At 42.5% G+C, this 13,777-nt stretch overlaps 1 long non-coding RNA gene across 2 annotated transcripts in view; it reads right to left on the bottom strand.

Moving 5' to 3' along the window:
* LOC139626150 (uncharacterized) overlaps window positions 1-13,777 on the bottom strand; it is an 84,298-nt gene that overhangs the window by 27,305 nt on the left and 43,216 nt on the right. The gene's annotated exons all lie outside the window — the stretch shown is intronic.

The following is a 13,777-nucleotide window of genomic DNA, read 5'->3' as shown; positions in this document are numbered from 1 at the left end:
TACAAACCAACTCAATTTCAACAGAATAAAAATTGTGCTTTCAAAATGAAGGATGTTAATAGAATCTTTTATAAATATTCACCTCCATTAATAATAAACAGAGACCCAAAAAGGCTGCTCCTGGGTGGGCTAAAAACCTCCAAATCAAATTTCCTAATGTCTTGTTTCCAAACGTACCTTCTTATCACCTCATTCAAATACATCAAAAGTTAGCATGTGCAGTTTTTATTATGTGGAGCTCCGCATTTTTCAACAGCACGTCCTCATAAAAAGACATTTTGAACATAATTTCCTGCGTTGAATTTGCTGAATGAAATCCTTTATGAGAGTAGGAATCATTGACCTCCTGTTCTTGTTCTTGCATATTTTTGCTGCTGCATTCAGTCCAGTTTCTTATATTTTGATGTTTCTTTTTATGTCCATTTCATTCTATTCACACAAATTTTGTCACATTTCATCCGGTTTTGTTTTAACCTATTTTTTCCCTCTCATATTCTCCTTTCCTTGGCATCATTTTTTGCTCAGTTCTGAACTATTCGAATGTATTTTTTCTGCTGTGCTTTGAGCTGTCATATTCTCCACTGTGGTACGTTGATATTTTGTTAAACATACAATTTAATTCTGCTGTTGTGCTGGTAGCCTCCCAAAGCCTCTGTATAGGTTATAAATGTACAAGTCTTCAGCTGTTTTAACAACCTGGGTCTTATTAAGTAGCTTCGTTATGATATAGTTTGCCTAATTTCTCATTTATTTGGTTCACAAACATGGGGACTAATACCTGTTTAAATCCAAATATCATTCCTACTACACTGTGTATCATGACGACTTAATCTGTTGTAAGCTTTTGTATGGAAATTCTTGTATTGATTGTCCTGACATCAAAAATGAACACAGTAATCGAGTGTGCGTCCTGCGGGGTCGCAGTGGGATAGAGATGATGTTCACATTAAAGCGGCGGCGGTGAACATAAACTGCAGGCTGTCCAGGCTAACAGGCCTAAACCCTCCCTCAGGGCTGCGTCGCATGCTTGAGCTGCGTCAGTCGGTAAATCGGTAAGTGATCCTGGCTGTCATTTAATCAATATGAACAGGCAGCAGCTGTCACACATCATCGTCTCCCCTGGGGGTCATTGTCAAGACGCAACATAAAAACATATGTAGGCGTGTGTGTGTGTGTGTGTGTGTGTGTGTGTGTGTGTGTGTGTGTGTGTGTGTGTGTGTGTGTATGTGTGTGTGTGTCTGTCTTCTTGCATGTTTTATTTCATCCACTTTTAATAGGCCTTTATTGTTACAACCAGGCTATTGAAGGGCACTCTCTGTCTACTTATAGTGTTATGGTCAAACTGAATGGGGGTATTAGTTGTGTGAATTAATTCATGATGTATTAAAAGAAGCACTTTTTTCATTTGGTGCTAAAATGATTTGTAGATTAATTGTTAATGATTTAAGTCTCCTATCAGGTAAAAAAGCAAAACATTTCCTCTTTTATATCATTTTACACTGAATATACTTGAGGTTTCTTGTACTCTTTGGAAATTGTGATGTTAATTTTACGGTTTTCTGACATTTCACAAACTAAACAATAAATTAAAAGACGACATTAATCAACAGTGAAAATAAAAGAGCAGACCCATTTCCCCTGCTGTTAAAGGTAAGACTAAAGCTTTAAGATAAATTAGACCCTTGAGTCTTGACAGTTGACTTAAATAGAGTTGTGCACAATTGTTTAACCTTGAGAACAGTATAGGATTCAATAGAATATAGAATTCACTCATGGCAGTGAAACTTGTGAATAAAAATATTGGAATTTTTTTATCCCAAAGAAAAAATGATTGAAAAGCATCTGTTTATTTTGCGTTTTTTGCATTGACTCTGGCAGACAACAGAGCCAATGACAGGACGGGTCTCAGGATGTTACAGCACTGCGGGGGCTATTCCTCTCCTCTTTCCTCCCGTCCTCTCCTTTCCTTACTTTCCTCTCCTCTCCTAACGTGAGACAGTGAAATCTCATCCAGCCACTCTGCCTGCCCTTATAGCCAGCAGGGAGGGACATGTCATTTCACTTGTGTGCATGGGTGTATGTGTGTGTGTGTGTGTGTGTGTGTGCGTGTCCCTTACTGCGCAACACACAATGACGAGAGCAGAGGGGGGAGGAGGCAGGTGGGGAGCGGGGGGTGACAGGGCTCTGATCTCTCAGATAGGGAGATAGCCACCTGATTCAAATGGCTCGCTTGTTCCCGGCAGTCACTTGATCGGCGTGTGAACTGACTCCTCTCTTATTTACAATCAAATGCTGCTGCACTGACCTGCCCAACCCAGCCCAGGCCAGACCTGTCTCCTTCTCCTCTCCCCCTCTTGCTGGCCTATATTTTATATTGCCATGTCCCTCTCTCTCTCCCTCCCTCCCTCCCTCCCTCCCTCCCTCACTCTCATACACACACACACACACCCACACAGGCATAGTCAGAAATGCTGTGATGGAAACTTCCAGAGATGAAGCTTGGTATGATCACGCAATCTCTTGAAATCCAAGACTGAAGCGGTGATAAAATAGATTTTTTTTTTCAAGGTGTAAAATCCCTGTTTTAATTCTCTTTATCAACATTTGATATCACATGATAATAATTCAGTCTATAGACACTTTATCACAGCTGTGGGGTAGGTCTTCCCTCGGGAATATCCTCTGTTATAAGGGAAGTGATGCTTTATGATTCACACTGTAGTAAAAGAAGCTTGTTCAGCGTAAACTGAGGAAAAAGTGAGAAGTTAAAATGACAACAAGAGAAATTAAACTATATTTTAAAAAGGGATCTGAGAGGTTCTATATGAAGAGCTACAGTGTAGAGCTAAATATCAGTAATCTGTGTGTGCACAGTTACACTCAGGTACATCACCACTGGTTTGCAGAGAAAGACGACTTTGACATGTGATTTACGTGAGATTGAAGACAAAGTTAAAACATTTTCTCATTATTAAAAGATTGTTTTTGAAGATTATGATAAACTATATATGTGTTTTGTTTGAGTCTTAATTTTGGCAGGTTTTATCTGAGGGGATTCGGACCAAGAAACAAGGTTCTCTCTTAAGTTAATGTAAGAAGTTTTGTTCATGTCTGACATGTTTCACCACTGCAGCGGTGGTGTCTTATAAATACATGTAGGACGGACGCTTATGTGCATGAAAACTGAATACCGATAACCCTTTCAAATTACAGTCTGAGGGTTTCAGTGATTCTAAAACTTTTCATAATGGGCAGATACAGTATTCTTACTTGTGTCTAGAACTGATTTACAGTAATAGTTTTTTAGATTTAACATTATAGAAAATTTGCTCCTATTTAATGTACTGCATGTTTCCTCATAGGAACCTTCAAGACTCTTTGTAATCTAATCTAATCTGATCTGATCTAAAAGGTGCTTTAATGGTTTATGTCAACTCTCAAGATGATAATAAAGCTTTTGCAAAGAATGTGCTGCTCTGATTAAACTGCAGACAGGATTTACAACCTTAACGGTCGACTTTAAAGGGGGAAAGAAGAAGAGGAGAAAAAATGTTTAACCGTCAAAAATTTAAAAATTAAAAGGTTGTTACTTTTAAAAAAAAAAGTTTCTGGGGGAAAATTACAAATGCCCATTTAAAATTCTTCCAAATGTGTCTTGGTCTGAGTCAGGGAGAAACAACTTGCATCTGCCTGCCTGCCTGTCTGTCTGTCTGTAACTGTCCTGTCTGATTATCTCTCCCAGTTGGCCCCGAGGGGACACCCACACTGAAAGAGGCCACTCTTCCATTCAACAACAGCTTCTGTCAGAGAGACTGGAGAGGGAGAGGGAGAGGGAGACCTCAGAGTCACCAGCTCCAGAATAGCCTGATAGTGACTGATGCAATCAATCGAAATCTACACTACAGTCCACCCGATCGACTGGGAACGAGGTTTCTTTTTTTTTCCTTTCTTTTACGCATGATAAAAGAAAATTGCTCCTCATCCAGTCGGATCTGAACAAATGCAGGAATGTTAAGATGGAAGGGTCCGCACAGTGTTTTCATTTTTTAGCAGATAATATTTAAACCAAACACGGCTCAGCTGTGAACATCCTGTAACCGCATCTCGGGAACGCAGCCGATGGATGAGGAGCAGATTATATATTAACACACGATTACATCACTTAGCAGAAGTGTTTGACTCGTATCAGTCACAGCACAGCCTGAACCAGTCAAAACAAACTGATGTATAGATATTTAGTGTTAAATGAGCTCCGTGCCAGAGACGCAGTATAATCTGTAAGATGACAAGCTGTGTGATTCCATTATAGTGTTAATTATTATGACGTTATTATTGTCTTAAAGATTAACAGTGCCACTAAACAGAATGTGTACGAGCCGTAATGTTAAATGGTTAATAAGAAGCAGAAATTCCTTCTTGATGGCTGCTACTGATATCAGTGTCAATTTCAACTCAGCTGTACATATGTATATGAAAAGAGTTCACTCATATTAAGCTGAATTTATTTTTGCTCTTGTGAACAAGGGTGAATTAAAGAGGGGGTTGAATCTGATGGTTGCACAGTTGTATTTCTTTTCCAATTTTGTGGTGAAGACACATCAAGCACATTATGTCTGAAGACGCCTTCGATCCACGCTGTGAAAATGTTTTAAAAAGCTTGTTAGAAAGGGCAGTTCATTTAGCCAACAAGGAGAATACAATGTAAGCAAACCAGCAAAGGTTGACGGGTGAGATGAATAATTCACCACTGAAAGAGATATGGCATTTCCACTTGGAGAAATGTAATCTGGCCTGATGTTCTGTGTGTCAACATGATTTGTTGTAACAGCCCAGTATCTCTGTACTGAAGGGTCTAAATTCATCAGCATGTGTCTGTTGCTGAGGCCCGTGACACAAAAACATTTGGCAAATGACATTTAGAGGATGCTTTCATCCAGCGAGCACGGAGGCATTTATCTGATGTGCTGATTCCTGAGCAGAGGAGGAAACAAGTGGAGAAAACACAAGTGGGGAGTGTTGTCTGAAAGAGGAGCTTGGCCTATATACTGTATATGTATAGCTTCTGTCTCTGTCTGTGTGTGTGTGTGTGTGTGTGTGTGTGTGTGTGTGTGTGTGTGTGTCTGTGAAGCTGGAAGTGCTGTCATATTGATGTCAGTGACAAAGCCTTTGAACAATCTCGTACGTTGTAACGTAAGCCCATCCTTAAAACACATTAACACCTTTCCCGGAAATCTGCTAAAACACACACACACACACACACACACACACACACACACACACACACACACACTGTATCATCTAAGTTTTAATGGCCTTAATTGTTTAATTAACATATCAGCATCATTAGTTCAAAGTCTGTATATAGTTTGTAAAGTATATTCTTAAATCCTGTTATGAAGATGACAGTGAAGTTACATAACAGTTTAAACTTTTTAAAGTATTCTACAAGTGTTTTAATTTTGGTAACAGTCCATAAAGAGACCACCTCTATGAGAACATATTGATGTTATCCAGGTTTTTGGTCAAACCCTAACAATCTGTTCTGGCTCCTGAGACCTCCGGCCCTCTTTAACAGCTCAAACAACATACTTTATATTGTTTTATCCATTTGAAATTTCATTACTTTTTCTAATTTTGTGAAAATTGCTCATAAACATAATTTTGAACCGATGAATCTTTTATGTGAATTTTCTTACTTTCCAACCTTTATCAAAACTTCCGAAGCTCAGTTTGATACAAAGGAAAGGACTGGGCTATTATTTCTATAGTTTTCTGTATACTGAGTTTTAATAAGGTCAGAGGGGAAAAAAATGGGTTGATGTTGCAACTATTATTAATATTATTATTTTAAAAATACAGCAATCGGCAGAGTTGAGTAAAGCCAATGTTAACCAAACACAAAGGTCAACATACAACCCCTCACTACTGTTTAGTTTAACAATCCCACAGTCTCCTTAATCTCATTTGTAGCAGATTCATGAGCATCACAGTATATGACCTTTTTAATTTTAATATGTTTCAATTCAAAATATTAGATAGATAGATAGATAGATAGATAGATAGATAGATAGATAGATAGATAGATAGATAGATAGATAGATAGATAGATAGATAGATAGACACTCTCACAAACACACTTCCAGTTTCTCAAGCATCCATTCAGAAGGCTTATCCCCGAGGGCTGGAAAGGCACGCTGGCTGTGGATACCCCCCCCCCCCCCCCACACACACACACACACTCACACCCCACACACACCATTTTTTTCCACTGCTGCACACCATTTCTAAAGCTTTTATTCTGAAAAGCAGCGCACACAGCACAGGCTGCTGCTTCAGTGTTCACCCACTGTTATCAGCCACTGTCGCCACAGGCCTGTTGAAAATCGCTGTTTTTATTTACTCCCTTGACATAGCCAACTTGTTGCTCTATATTTTATTTCAAATTTAATATTTTGTCTCGAATTATTCATTTTAAATCGATTTCAGATCTTTAAACATGTGAACTGTGAGATTTTTTTTCCCCTGTGGTCGAATAAAATGCTGAGAGCCACACCTCTGAACCCGCTTTTTTTTTCTCAGTAACGCATTTCTGGATGTGTCATATTCTAAAATAGGACAACCCCCCGCCTTCCCCCCTCCCCGTTTAATGTGCGAGTGGAGTTGTTGGTCAACAGTTGGGTCGGGGGGCCAGGCAGAGGGAGGGAGGCCCGCGAACAATGGACTGTGCTGTTGTGCGCTGGAGTCGGTGGAGGGAGAGAGAGAGAGAGAGAGAGAGAGAGAGAGAGAGGGAGAGAGAGTCAGGCTGATGACAGAGTGAAAGAGGTTAGTGTCTATGCTGGGAAATGAGACCAGAGGAGGGGGGTTCCTGTGTCTGTTGGCTTGTTAATGATGATTCAGTCCCATCAGCTCAACAGCCTTCTCTATCAAGGAATCTCTGAATGCCTACAAACTGCCTCCAGTTCAGCCGTGCCACCACAAATACGCACATTCAATCACACCTTTATTATCGCAAAGGGCGTAGACAAGCAGCATGTGTGCAGAAAATACAATCGAGGGATGAAAAAGAGAAATCTGAATTCTTCCGACATATATTTCCCGTGAAATCGATCAGCTGTTTCATTTTCAACAGCTCATAAAAAGAAAACTCTCACAGCTCTGCTTCAGTATCAGTGTTTCCTCCACATGTAAGACAGTAAACGCTCAGCAACAAGAAACGCTGATTCCACACACAAAGACACGGAGACCTCAGTTTTCAGATCACCCTGATTCAACAAGTGACGCTGCCGAAACAAATCGAAGCTGTGGGCCAGAGCCGGCTGCCGGGCCTCAGCCAACGGGTCCAAATCTGCAACCGACGTGTGTGTGTGCGTGTGCGTGTGTGTGTGTGTGCGTGTGTTAGTGGGGAAAACCCAGTTACTGCAACATTTTAGACAGCGTAGCAATGATCGCCTCTTTCTGTGCCTCTACCAGGCATCCCCCCCCCCCGGTCTGCCAGGCTGCTGGAGCCGGCCATGGGTGGCAGTCAGCCGGAGAACCCGCTGATATTGTTCCAGACCAGCGACGTGCTGCATGGAGGGGGGGGGGGATTGTTGCTTCGAAGTGTAAAGAAAAAACTCAGGAATATTCTGTTCTCGTCTCTGTGGTCTGGGTTTTCCGACCAAAAATATTATAAACAAGTCATTTTTATTTTCTGTGTTATTGCGGTGTCAAATTTGCAATGATTTCAGACAGATTCCTGCTATTTTCAGGCCTTATTTTTATCCAAAAGTTGCACTGATTTTCCTGAAAATCTACATCAGGAAGGTGATGGATTTGATCCTGCTCATTTTGCTTGCACTGGATCTCCAGATTATAGCTACCCCCGCCTTTGCCCCCCCCCCCCCCCCATCCGCCCTTTTACCCTCCTCTCCAGGCCTGAGGAGGGGCATCGGTAAACACAGTCTCCAAATTTCCGGACAACAAAAGACCAGCAGACCATGCAGCAGCACTTTCACTTGTAGCTGCGTGACGGGCCGGTCCCACACAGTCACCTGTTGCTTCAAGCTGCCGGAACGGGCTGAGCAGCAGAAAATATCATACAGGACACAAGAAAACGAAATAATCAATAAAAATGCTTAGGTTGTTGAAAACTGCCTTTACTTTTGATTTAATCTAAAGTCGGTTTATTTAAACCTGATAAAAAAGGCCCCTCGGTGCTTTTTCACACTCAATCTGTTCGCATTTCTGGCAGCTCCATAAAAAGCCTGTGTCCCTCTCCTGCCTCTGACCATATAGCTCATGAGTGAATCCCGTGAATTGGAGCCGCATTGTCCTCTTCCCAACAGCAGCCAGCAGGCTCAGCAGCCAGCACAGCCAGCCAAGCGTTTGACGTTATTAAATAATAAAGAGATGCTGATCTGGTCGCATTGTTGTGAAGGAAAAAAGGCCAATTAGCGCGCCGTTATACTGTCATTATGGCTGTATTAACTCGAATTAGTTATAAGACAATGTGCATATTGACACTTTCATTTTCCTTTTTTTTTTTTTTTTTTGACTAGGCCTATAGGGAAAATTAATCTGTACGTTGAAATAACACTGTGCCATTGTAGCAGTGACTTTAATTGCCCTAATAAACGTAATGGTTTTCAATCTCAATATTTAGGATAAACACTCAGATACTGGCAGACACATAACAAAACAAAAACAACAACAAAAATGAAATAAACAGCCTATAATTAGACTTTTTTTATATGAATGAAAAAATATGATATGGGGTCTCAGATTGAAATTTATTATGAAAAACTGAACTTTTGGCGTTTATAATTCAATAAGAAGCAAACTAAGTGGTCTAAATGAGAAATAATATAGGTAAAAAAAATTAGCAGATTTTGAATAATGAGCTTGTCTGATTTATTAACGACCCCGTTCTTGTTATGGCACAGCTCAGATCAGTTTTAGTGCACAGCAGAAGGATTTCCCTGGCAGACTACAGTACAAAAGGTCTTATATTGTTGTTTATTGGCTCTTCTGGGAGAAAAATCCCCCTTTACACCCCCCACCCTCCCTCTCCATCCCTCTGTCTCTCCTCCTTCTCCCCTGATTTGCACTTTCTCCTGGCCTGTGCTAATCTCCTCTAGAAGCAGAGCAGACATATGTTATTAGAGAAGGGAAAACTCTGCCTTCATCCATAACCTCTAATAGAATCTATACTCAGGCTAAAAGTCATCTTTATCTCAGGACACCTGAGAAGCACCGATCATCACACCACACAGACCAGCTATGACCTTATGAAACTACAATGTTGTCTAAAAGACATTTTTATTTTTTACTTTAATCAGCAGTTGTTTGGGAACCAAAACAGTGAACACGCTACAGGAAGTGCAGGAGTTTCATACAGCCACATCTAGTGTGAAACACACATTTCTATGGGTATTTTATAATAATAAAAGCCAAGGACCACAGTTATCAGACATGACACAAAGCTACAGTCAGTAATGATGCGTGAATCCACAAAAAAGTTAGATAAAAGCATGGAGGTAGCTAAACAGGCTAAAAATTGTTCTAACCTGCACTTTCATGTTGTAGCTGCTGCAGGGGGAGATGAGTCTACTTATGTTGCATTTCATTTCGAGCCTATAGGCCTGGCCGTCACAAATTTATATATCATGGTAACATGGTAAACTTACAGCCACAGTGTGTGAGTAAGCTGAATGTATTTTATTATACCCCCCGTGTCCGTCAGTGAGCTACAGTTATATTAAAAACAAAGAGTAACAAAACTGTTGGTTGGTTTTGGTTTGTCCAGAGTTGTGATCTGCTGCATTCCTTTAATGATGGTGCTCTATAAAGCTGTCAGCATCAATGAGCAGAGATGATAAACGAAGGCCGAGCTGCTGGTGACGTGGTGGGGGGAGGAGGAGGGAGGAGGAGGGACGAGGTGGAGGGTGGTGGTGGTGGTGGTGGTGGTGGTCCGGGAGGTGGGGGGTGTCGCAGAGGCCTCGAGCCTCTGAGAATGCAAGCAAAGAGCAGCGCGAGGCTGATGGCATGCTGGTCTGTGTCAGTGTGTGGTCCTATTCAATGGAAGTGAGTGTGTGTGTGCGTGTTAGTGTGTGTGTGCGTGTGTGTGAGAGAGAGAGAGAGAGAGAGAGGGAGAGAGGGAGAGAGAGAAACCCCCTCCACACACACACACACCGCCCGCTTCCCTTCTCTGCACCTGCGCTAGATCAGCAGGCTACTGGCTGCCATTCAGTCCCTCTAGGCTCCACACACACACACACACACACACACATTGAAACACACATACACACACACACACACACTACAACACACACACACACAGCCGAAACACACGACAGCTCTCAGCTCTGACAGTTTTGCTATTCAACCATTCTTGCAGTCTTTCTGTGTGATGGAGGCAGAGATGTCGGGGAGCCTTAAAAAAACTTCTGGGCAGCAGAATAATAACGACACAAGAAGAGAAGAAGAGCATAAACACTGAGGGTGATTATTTGTAGAAGTTTTCACATTTTAAAAAAATTCAGCACCATTTCTACAACAACATTCACCTTACTAACTTTTTCACCTTTAACTTACAGCCCACTCTCATGAGTCCACATCCATCAGGCACATTATAGTAACTTACATAGGCCACTTTACAATCAGAAATGGCCTTTAGGCACATAATGGAAAAATGTGCAAAACAACATGAAAGAAATTGTTTGCCATATTTATGCCAATGGGCCTAAAACACAGACCTAACTCACAGGTTAAATAAATAAATAAACTGTAACTGCTTCAGAGAAATTATTAAATGATTTATTGTCATCAGTCTTTCTGTTTAAAGAGCCATCAGTCAATAAGGGACATGAAAGGCTACAATCCTGTGTTTTAAACTTTGGCAGTGGAGATTGGAAACAAGGATTGAACGGAATTGAAAAAGCTGAATTAAAAGTTTTGAAAATATAAAAGTTTATAGGCTACGTGATGTTATTATAATGGAGGTAAATAAATAGGCCAAACTCATTTCACCCAACAGGCCTATCAGAGATCAGCAGACTAGAGCAAAACATCTGCGTCTTTATGTTTGGAGCTGTATAAGCCTACTTCATGGCTATAAAAAAATAATAATATATAGTTTACTGAAGTTTAGTATCCAGCGGAAACACATATAAGGACCAGCGCTTCATCTGTGGGTGACGTCATGCCCCCTCCTCCTCATTATCCGCAACGTGGTGAAAAAGGAAAGTGGCTCTCGTAGGATTACAGGGCCACTAAGCTCGTTTTGTTTGGTGTGTGTGTGTGTGTGTGTGTGTGTGTGTGTGTGTGTGTGTGTGTGTGCGTGGGTGAGGGGGGTCATTTGACCTAATTTTAAAAATCATATAATCTCAACAACAAACACAAGATCTGGAAAGCGGCCAGTACAGGCCGTGGACCGACACACCTCAGCATGTCCTCACACTGTGGACCGAGAGTTTCATTCCTATTCATTTAAATCATCGATTTTATTGATTTTTGTTTTTTATTTCTTTACTTCCTCACTTTTTATCTGAGGCCCTGGTGAACTCTGTGAACCTTGTTTCTTGAATGGCGACTCAAATCAAACGGTACATATTTAACTGTGATATAACATGTGGAACACCAGCCTCACTTTTTCTCACCTACAATTTCAATCATTTTCACACACACACACACACACACACACGTAATGAGACACTTCAATATTGTGATAAAGGCCACTTGAAAGCTAGAGGCCCGGGCTGTAGACACACACACACACACACACACACACGCCAGGTTATCATAGATAACATCTGGGAGCTTTTCTCTCTCTCTCTCTCTTTTTTTTTTAACCGGGGGCAAAAAAAAAAAAAAAAAAAAAAAAAGCAGAGGCGCGCGCTTACCACCTGTTGCAGTCCAAATATCCTCGAGCTGCGACAGCCAGACTCTGCACGCGAGCAGCAGAAGGGGAGATGGATGGATGGATGGATGGATGGATGGATGGATGGATGGATGGAGGGATGGATGGAGGGATGGAGGGATGGATGGATGGATGGAGGGATGGAGGGATGGATGGAGGGATGGATGGAGGGATGGAGGGATGGAGGGATGGATGGAGGGATGGAGGGATGGAGGGATGGGTGGAGGGATGGATGGAGGGATGGAGGGATGGAGGGATGGAGGGATGGGAACACCTTCACCGCGCCTCCCAGCTTCTACCTGCCTCGCACAGAACACACCTGGTGGTCGGCGCTGCACACTCACAGATGCAGCACCTCCCGATGCAACAATCACAACTTCCAGCTCTTTCTCCTTTCAAACCGACGAGCTCCACAGAAAGTGTCACTTCCGTGGATTCAGTCCCCGTCCACGCATTATCACCGTGTGAGGCGGAGCCTTTCGGACACGCCGGGCCCCTGTGCGCGGAGCAGCGCCGGTCGTCTCAAAGCGCCTGAGATTAAATGGCGTTTAGGAAAAGCGCAGGGGCTAATATTTCTCTACTGATAGCGCGATATCAGTGTTTTCTGAGTGAACATTTACCGTGTCCTAGTTTGCGGCTGGGCCACTCGGCCTCACTCACATGTGAAGGGACTGATTTTTATTTGTAAGAGAGAAAATACGAAAAATGCGGAGCGTGGGCTACGATTTTAAGCTCCTCTTTCAATGGAAATAGAAATGTAATGTCCCGAGAAAAGGCGTCAGTATCAAACACAGGAGATGACGGTGTGAAGTGCTTTGGTTTTGTTTTTTAAAAGCAGCCTGGGCCTTCAGTGAAGCGTCCTCTCCCGTCTTCACAGGCGTTACAAATAAGCCTCCGCTTTTTATGATCCTCCACAGAAAATATAACTTGATCTTCAAATACATCATTTTATTCTCTGCATCCACTCAATAACCTTTCCCACCACATCAAAGCTGCAGCGCGCAGTCGGGAAAAAATAATAATTTCGCGGGGCCTCCGGGGCCTGCAGGGGCCCGGTGTTCATGGGAAGAGAGAGAGAGAGACTTCAATGCGCCTATACTCGTCCGACCTTTTAAAAACAATTTGTTTATCACCGGAGTTCTCGGCTATTACAACCAATTCAGACTCTCGGATCAATAATTAATGGAGCAACCAACGATCCCTTGACCTCCTGAATGTCCGGCTGAGGGGGGGAGGGGGGAGAGAGAGAGAGAGAGAGAGAGAGAGAGAGAGAGAGAACGGATAAATACCGAGGGGCCTCTTCAAATATTCATCCACCGGTTAATGTGAGCTCCGCTCCCCCGGGACCCAGCCTGCAAGACACAACGGCCCTAATCTATCTCTCTGTACACACACACACACACACACACACACACACACACACACACTCCCCCCAGATTTAAAACCGTTAGTTAAATTCAGAGCGAGCTGTTAGCTCATCATAAGGATTATTATTATAAGAGGGGGGTGGGGGTGGGGTGGGGGGGGCGGCCTGGCTGGCAGAGAGATGCATGGGAACATTTTTGGAACCGGTCCTGTGTTGTTCAAAGGCAGGAGAGCGAGCACCGAGAGACACCGGGGAGCTTGAACCGTGAGAACCGGGGTTAACGGGAAGCAGCGGGGCCCGTCTGATGAAACATGAAATTAAAACGGCCACACTCCAGACTCTGCGTGGAGTTATTACATCGCGGGAGAAAAAGCATCCCCGACTGGTCCCCGCACGCCTGGCTCCTTTCAAGAGGGCTCACCTTCAATTTAGACCTAATTGAACATTGAGGCTGATAAACCAGCGCCCGTGATTTGGCGGAGCAGATAGCAGAGAAAAAAAAAACACAACTTATT

This window comes from Trachinotus anak, unplaced genomic scaffold (genome assembly GCF_046630095.1).
Source record: "Trachinotus anak isolate AG129_WGS33_773 ecotype Australia unplaced genomic scaffold, CSIRO_AGI_Tana_v1 ptg000010l, whole genome shotgun sequence".
Taxonomy (NCBI): Eukaryota; Metazoa; Chordata; class Actinopteri; order Carangiformes; family Carangidae; genus Trachinotus; species Trachinotus anak.
Note: the sequence above shows the minus strand (reverse complement) of the source record. Positions and strands in the feature narration are given on the sequence as shown.